We start from the raw sequence: 9,099 nt of genomic DNA on the forward strand, positions 1-9,099 counted from the left end.
AACATGTTTTATATCTCTAGTCATTGATACTCACAGGCACACACAAAAAAAAAAATGGATAAATGATGGAGTCTTCAAGGTATGACTGCTCTTGTAACTGGTGGAGGCATCGGAATTGGGTTGGTCTTTCTAATCTCTAGCTATATCATATTTGTGACCCATTGTTCTGGATTTTATTAAGACGTTGTTATATATATATTTTTTATTGGAATGATGTAGGCATGCTATCGTAGAGGAGCTAGCTGGTCTTGGAGCTAGAATCTATGTATGCGATATATCTGAAACAATCCTCAATCAAAGTTTAAGCGAATGGAAAAAGAAAGGGTTTCAAGTCAGCGGTTCAATCTGTGATGTATCCTGTCATTCTGAAAGGGAAACACTTATGCACACCGTCTCAAAGATGTTTGATGGCAAGCTGAACATTCTTGTGAGTTAATCTTACCTTAAAGAAACTAAGCATATTCTCATATAGGAAATGTACCTACTAAGTACATATAGATTTATCTTTGTTCAACATAGGTTAACAACGTTGGCTGGTTCGTACAAAGCCAACAATTGAATATGTGTCACACGATTTCTCCATCCATATGTCAACAAACTTGGAATCTGCTTATCATCTTAGCCAACTTTCACATCCTCTCCTTAAAGCTTCTAAATTTGGAAGCATCATCTTTATTTCCTCAGTTGCAGGGGTTGTATCAATGGAGTGTGGATCCATCTATAGTTTAACGAAAGGTACATACACTGACTATTAATCAATAGAGAGAATTTCTATTATACTAGATGCACTAGTATTGATATCTTCTTACATAAAGTTTGGTTTTAATTTTATCGAATAAAATTTTTGTTTTTGTTTTTGTTAAAGAATTAATTGATTTGATTATCGAATAAAAATTTGTGTAAAATAAAAGATAATGATAAAAAATAAAAATTGAATAAGTAATATTTAAAAAAGTAAGAAAATAATTCTAAAAAAAATAAAAATTAATTCTAACTATAAAAATATTTTTATTACGTATATGAACATATGAATTGTTTAAAACAATAAAAATTGTTTAAATTAAAAAAAAAAGTAAAAATCGTATAAGATCTTTTCTAATACGTATACTAGTCAGAAAAATAGGTACTGCAAAATTATACTAATTCTAATCATCTTAACTTATAATTGAGATTCATAACCTAGAAAACACAAATACTTTTAACCCAACATATATCAAGCTTAGAAAGAGGTATCGATTGGTACGTAAGCACCAGTTATGCTATTTATTAAATTATATTAATGGATCACTATACTTACACTCATTTCAATAAAGGTCTCGTACGTGGTTTATCTTTTTGGTTGTCTGTATGTGCAGCCGCTTTGAATCAACTAGCAAAAAATTTGGCATGTGAATGGGCAAGAGATGGCATTAGAACCAGTAATTAATGAAACCCTCTCCAGCCCATTTTTAAAATTTGTTTTTAACTTCCAGTTAACATCATACACTTTCATTCTTATGACTTACAATCTTGTGAAAAAAAAACCAGTTTTTTGAAGACGCCGGTTACGAGAAGAATTTAGTTAGTAGAACTCCACTTGGTCGCGCCGGAGAGCCTAAAGAGGTTGCATCACTTGTGGCTTTTCTGTGTCTACCTGCAGCGTCGTATATTACTGGACAGACCATTTGTGTTGATGGAGATCTCACTGTCAATGGTTTCTCCTACACGCCAGATGCTTGAGCCGAGACTTTTGTGTGTCGGTGATGCTCGTACGCGTCTATTTACTTTATGTGTTGGGTTTTCTTTTATGTTACAAAATGTTAAATTGAGATCATAAAGCAGGTCAATTATATCATTTTCGCTAAAACCCACAAATCATTGATTTTTTCTGTCAAAAACCAAAATCGCGGAATTTTGTTTTTCTCACCAATATCGCAAACTACTGTTTTCCCATAGAAAGTAACAAAAGAAATGTCGACTGCATTTTTTTTGCCAAAACCATATAATAAACAAATTAGGGAAGAATATTGGAGAATACAGTCTTCCACCGAAAAAAAAAAAACTAATTACGTTTAAATCTGTCAAAACTGTGAATTCACAATTTTGGCAAGACAATATTGGAATCCGCTTTCCGTCAGAACCTAGAATCGCGATTAGTTTTCGTTAAAATTATTTAGTTGTAAATTAAATTAAGATCATAAAAATATATATTTTTTTTAAATAATATTAAATTATATTTAAAAGAGAAAATAGAGTGATACAACTAGTGCAGCAAAGGCTGAGAGTTTATAACTGAAACCAAAACATTGATTCAGAGATTAGAAAAAAGAACTAAACACACGGAGTAGCTACACTTGAAAGGCCTCATCGTACCGGCGATCCCCCAAACGACCAATCGCCAGGAGCTGATCCCGAACTTGTCTATCAATCCATCCGACCAAATATGTAGAAGAATGTGGTGAATCCATTTTAATCATTTTGATATGATATACATTTAAATGCAGATGTATATCCTTTATAATAAAATGGAAGAACACAATATTAGTTTTGTAGACTATATAATTTTAATAAGTTAGTTACAAATAAATTATACACTAATTGATAAATTAATTGGTTACAAATTAAATAGTCGGTGCAAATTTAATTTATTTTTGGAAAATTATATTACTGTCAAAATCTTAAAGAGAATATTAAAGAATCATATCATCTAACTTACCATATTATTATTTTTTATTAAATTATTCATCAAATAAAATCTTTTGTTATCTAACTTAATATATTAATTTGTTAATTATCATTGTACTTCAACTCTCTTTTTTATATATGAGTTTATTTTGTTAAACAAGTAAATTATCATATTATTTATTATAATTAATAAATAGTTTTATTTCTAGATATATCATAAGTTGAATGTTTAAAAATAAATATAAATTGTTCAATCTATAAAATATTCAAGCTTTAGTAATATTATTCTTTAAAAATAATATCTATTGAATTAAAAATTTTACTGAGTAATATGTCAAAATTTGAATATTGAAATTCAATTTCATATTTTTTTTGTTGATTTTATAATTTTATATAATATAATAAACTTAAAATAATTTATTTCGAAATATTTTTTTAATATATTGAAACTTGATATAAAAGTTAGAAACTATAAACACTCTAAATTAATTTGTTATAGCAATGTCAATATAATATGAAAGAATTTCAAGAAACCAAGTATATTAAAACAAAAAGAATAACAATATATTAAATTACTCATAATATAATAACTCGCTTTTTAAAAACCAAAATTACAAAATTATGTCTTATAATGACATTCAAGTCATGATGTAGAATATACGTTGTTGAAATAACTTGACATACACAAACTAATACAACATATTAAAATTTTATTTTAAAATATAAAATATACAAAATTTTATATAAAATAAAATTTAACCAGTGTTAAAGCACGGGTACTTATCTAGAATCATTAACAACATAAAACGTACAAAATATGTATTTTTTTTCAAGCCATCATATTTAGCATATGATTTTATTGCATGATATTTTATCCAAAAAAAAACTTTTAACAACTTTTAAAAACAATCACATAAATTATATTTTATATAAAAATTACAATATAAATAAAATAAATTTTAACCTATGCTAATCTAGTATATACATATAAACAAAGCAAAAAGATAAAAATGCTGATACAAGCGATTACAAATAAAAAATAATGCGTAAAAAAGTCATGCAACATTTATGGGAAAAAACACATTTTCTGAAAAACATCATTTTGTGAAAAAAGGTAGAACAAAAATGTGGAATAGAGTAATTTTGAAATTGTAAAGTTTCTTTGTTTAACAAAGAGATACACTTATGAGTCATGGCTGCACGAGTCTTGTTAATTTTACTTTGACTTGTTCGACTGCTTGATGTATTTTGTTTATGCTTCCGCATTGCGTATTAATCTTTGTTTCTTGCTTCAATAATTGAGGCGATAATGGAATGTTCAAAAATATCGGAGGAGAATAAGGAAAACGAGTGTATATCGAATCAGGTAGGGAAGGAGTATTACGCAAGCAAAATCCAGTTTAGTGGGATGAAGTTTGAATAAGGATAAAGGGACACGTTTTGAGGCCCAAGAGAGGAGCACAGGACTTCCTAATGGATCTAGGCCCCACAAATCAACAAATTATCGGCCCATGCGGGGATTGGTTTTTGGATCATTAAGAGAGAAAATTAAGATCTCTACAAACGGCAAGTGACTTAGGCCATGAATGGAAGATGGTTTTTAAATGGCTTTTAGATTATAGATTTTGGTTTTTAGTTTTTGGTTTTTGATTTTTGAGATTTTAGTTTTTTGTAAGAAAGTTATTTTTAAAATAATTACATAAAGAAACATAAAAAAATAAAAAGAATCGTAAGTTTTCCCTAAAATTTGTAATTATGTGGATTCTAGTTTTTGTTAATATTTGTAAAGAAAAGCTAAAAACTAGTTTTCCTATTTTTTAGGAAATCTATTTAATGTAAAATCTTGAATGGAGAAAAAATTGGTTTTTGAAAAACAAAATCCAAAAACTATAGTAGAATCTACTTGCCATTCAAGGCCTTAGTGTTGAGAGAAAAAACATGGGTTGCGCGGGAGGTTTACTGAGAATGAGGGGGGGGGGGTATTCTCTCTTAGTAGGTGAGAAGACGCTGCAAATTCTGGTGGTTGAATAGTGATGCGGAGTGAATCATCAGTGGAGAAGACGGTGAATCATACCGCACAATAGCTATCCCTACTGGTTCAAATTTGTATTAGAGGTGGTAAGATGAATTGCTTGCAATGGAATTGTCGGGGCGAATAAACCCACTTTTAGAAGGTCAATCCATTATATCCTAAAAATATTTCATACCGCTGTTTTGGCTTTGTTCGAAACTCAGGTAGGAGGCAACAGATCAGGTCAAATTTGTCAAAGACTGGGTTTTGGGAACTCTTTTAGAGTGGATGTGGTGGGACAGCATGGAGGTTTGTGGTTGTTGTCCAGATCAAATATTGAAGAGATAGATATTGTCGAGTCGCCTGAGCAGTTAATTCATGCAAAAATTGAGAATGGGTTGGAGGTTCTTAATTTGATTATGTTCTATGCAGCTCCCACTGTTAGTCGAAGAATTAGGTTATGGGAAAAGTTCAAAGAGGTCATTAATGGCATTACTGGTCCAGTGTTAATTGGTGGGGATTTTAATACAATTGTTATAGTAGATTAGCGAACTGGAGGTAATGGTTGTCTCTCAGCAGATTCATTGGCATTTGGAGAATGGATCAATGACCATTATCTCATTGATCTTGGTTTTCAAGGTAACCAATTTACATTGAGAAGAGAAAGGGTTGAAGCAATTTTTGTAGCTAAGAGGTAGGATCGAGTTCTGTGTTTTGCTCAAACCTGGTTGTAGTGGCAAGAGGCTACAATGAAACTTATTTCCTTCTTCTCTTCTGATCATGCACCATTGTATGTGCAACTCTAACCAGAAATAAAAGGAGACCCAAGGAGAAGACCATTTCAGTTTGAGGCGGCTTGGCTGAAGCACGACAGCTTCAAAGAGTTGGTATCAACGTCATGGAAGGGTGAGGTGAAAACAGCAGAAGCATAATTAGAGCTGCGGTTGGTCTTACGAAAGTAGAATAAAGAGGTTTTTGGAGATGTTCAGCGGCATAAAGAACAGTTGGTGGATGAGATGAAAACTGTTCAAGATTTGTTGGATATTACTCAGACTGATGCACTGCTTGTCAAAGAGGAGGGATTGATTAAAGAATTTGATGTATTACTTGAACAAGAGGAGCTTCTATGGTTTCAAAAGTCGAAAGAAAAATGATTGCTATAGGAGACATAAAATACCAGTTTTTTTTTCCATACTTCAACAATCATTAGACGAAGGAGGAATCAGATTGAGAGTCTGAAAAATGATAAGGATTGATGGGTGTTTGATTCTCAGGAATTAGAAAAATAAGCGATTGAGTACTATCAACGTCTGTATTCAATGAATGGTGTTGATGTTGTAGTTGATATGCTCCTAAGAGATGGTTTCACGCGGCTTACACAAGCTGACTGTATATTTTTGAGTAAGCCATTCACGACTGGGAAGATAGAGAAGGCAGTTTGGAGTATGGGTAGCTTCAAGTCTCTAAAACCAGATGGGTTCCAATCAATCTTTTATCAGGAGTGTTGGAATGTTGTTAGTGATTCAGTGGTGAAGTTTGTGTTAGAGTTCTTAAAAACAGGGGTCTTACCGCCTGACATGAATGATGCATTAGTGTTTTTGATAGCTAAAGTGATGAAACTGGATCAGATTAGCCAATTCAAACCAATTAGTTTGTGCAATGTCTTGTTTAAGACTATCATAAAGATTATGGTGGAGAGGCTTAAGAGTATGATTTCGAAACTCATAGGTCCAGCTACACCTAGTTTTATCTCAGGACGTCTGAGTAATGATAAACTCTTTGAAACCTCAAAGTGGACTTCGCCAGGAAGACCCTCTATCTCTATATTTGTTTGTCTTGTGCATGGAAAGGTTGTGTCAAATGATTGACCGCTCAGTAAAAAAGATGGAAACCAATAAGCTTATCTAAGGGACAACCACAACTTTCACATATTTTGTTTGCGGACGACCATATCTTGTTTGTTGAGGCTTCGGTAGAGAAAATAAAAAGTGTTACATGTGTGTTGGGAGCTTTTTGCACAACATTGGGGCAAAAAGTAAGCCTTGAGAAATCAAATTTTTTTTTCTCTCATAACTTTTCCATAAATTTGGGAAAGTTGATAAGTGATGAAAGCGAGATTCAATCTACTAGGGATATGGGGAAATACCTGGGGATGTCAGTGCTTCACAAGCGCATGAATAAAGGGATATTTAATAATATTTTGGAACAAGTTTCATTGAAACTAGCTGGGTGGAAAGGTCGGGTACTTCGTTTTGCAGGTCGGTTGAAGCTAACTAGAGCAGTGTTATCATTTATACATGTTCATTCGATGTCCACTATAATCTTGCCTCAGTCTATACTAGCCCTGTTGGATAAAACTGCAAGATCTTTCTTGTGGGGTACTACAACAGAATAGAGGAAACAACACTTTCTCAGTTTGGTTAAGATGTGTCTACCTAAGTCTGAAGGTTTTTTGGGTATTCGAGCATCTAAGGATATGAATATGGGACTCATAGCAAAGGTAGGTCGGAAACTGATTAATGATAAAGATAAACTCTGGGCTAGAATGGTGAAAAGCAAGTATAAAGTGGGTTGTCTATATCTTGGATTGCTGTGAATAGTAACTTGTCTTCAACATGGAGGATTGTGGGGGTTGGTTTGAGAGAGGTGAATGGGCCAAGACATATTTGGATGGTTAGTGATGGGAGATCTATCTGATTTTGGGCAGATAGATAGTTATCGAGGGATACACTCACAAAGAGTAGTATGGGTGGGCTTTGTCCTAACAATGATTTAGTGTTGGCACGAGATTTATGGATTGATGGATTGATGGACTAGGCTAGGATATGTCTCAAATTGCTTTGCATTTACCTATGCATAAGCAAGAGGAGCTAAAGGTTGTAGTTCTTGATAGTTTTACTAGGGCGAAGGATAAGCTGTCATGGGGGAGGACTTCAGATGGTAAATTTATGGTGAACTCAACATATGATATGATTACCCGAGATGAGACTCCAAGACTAAACATGTCAGTTTTCTTTAGTCGAATCTAGAGAATCGCTGCTCTGGAGTGAGTGAGAGTTTTTCTTATGGTTAGCAGGGCAGCAAGTTCTTATGGTGAATGCTGAAAGACATAGACGACATTTATGTGACTATAATGTGTGTACGGTATGTAAGAAAGGATTGGAGATAACTTTACATGTCCTGAGAGATTGTCCTGCTATGTTAGGAGTTTGGATGAGGCTTGTACCGATGCGGAAGAGGAATGAGTTTTTTTCTCAGACTTTCTTGGAATGGTTGTATGATCATTTGAGTGGGAGGGAGGAGGGTGAATACATATGACATATCTTGGTCAATAACTTTTGCTATGGCAGTATGGTGGGGTTGGAAGTGGTGGTGTGGTAATGTCTTTGACGAGATAGGTAAATTGCAAAGATAAAATTAAATTTCTTAAAGATATTGCACAATAAGTGGTCAAAGCAAATCGAAACTGTGAAGAGGGTTGGATTGATGCTAGGTAAAGTGGAGCGAATGATATGTTGGGGGCTACCAGAACTCGATTGGTTAAAAGTGAATATGGACGGGGCTTTGCATGGTAATCTCGGTCCAACGACATATGGGGGTGTATTGCGATATGAGAAAGGAGATTAGCGGGGTGGTTTTGCGCTTAATTTTGGGAGGTGTTCAGCCCCTTTAGCAGAACTGTGGAAGCTTACTATGGGCTGTGCATGGCTTGGAATCAAAGAGCAGCTCGGATAGACCTTGAGATTGATTCAGGATGGTGGTGGGGTTTCTTAAGACAGGGATAATTACTATCATATGTTCTCTTTTTTAGTACACTTCTACCATGACTTTATTTCAAGGGATTAGATAATCTGTATTCCTTATGTGTATAGAGAAGCTAATTAATCTGTAGACGAATTAGCGAATACGCATTAGATAGTCTGTATTCCTTATGTGTATAGAGAAACTAATTGTTCTGTCGACGAATTAGCGAATTATGCGTATTCGCTATCGTTAGATTTTCATACTTTTGTTTTTATTCCAAATTTTCTTGTTTCTCTTTTGAGAGATGATATTCAAAGACTTTCACGTACTCAAAAAATATATTTGTAACTTTTTAAAATTTCAATAAATTACGGGAGGCTTTTGCCTCCAGATATTCTACCAAAAAAATGTGTAATAGAGTTTATTGCAGAAAATGCAATTTCCATCTGATATGTCCGCGTGGCTGATGTACATCATGTATTGACAAATCTCGATAAATGTCTAGACAAGTAGAACATGACAAAAGAGATTGGCGGGGTGGTTTTGTGCTTAATTTTGGGAGGTGTTCAACCCCGTTAGCAGAATTGTGGGAGCTTACTATGGGATGTGCATGGCTTGGGATCAAAGAGCAGCTCGAGTAGACCTTGAGATTGATTCAGAATGGGGGGGGGGGGGTTTTT

The 9,099-nt window shown here is 33.7% G+C and overlaps 1 long non-coding RNA gene across 1 annotated transcript; it reads left to right on the top strand.

Moving 5' to 3' along the window:
- LOC104700416 lies at positions 1-1,909 on the top strand. The gene is made up of 5 exons (XR_753578.2): positions 1-119; positions 220-427; positions 520-735; positions 1,356-1,418; positions 1,528-1,909. It is a non-coding gene; the product is annotated as an uncharacterized LOC104700416 (long non-coding RNA).

Source organism: Camelina sativa, chromosome 7, assembly GCF_000633955.1.
Source record: "Camelina sativa cultivar DH55 chromosome 7, Cs, whole genome shotgun sequence".
Lineage (NCBI taxonomy): Eukaryota > Viridiplantae > Streptophyta > Magnoliopsida > Brassicales > Brassicaceae > Camelina > Camelina sativa.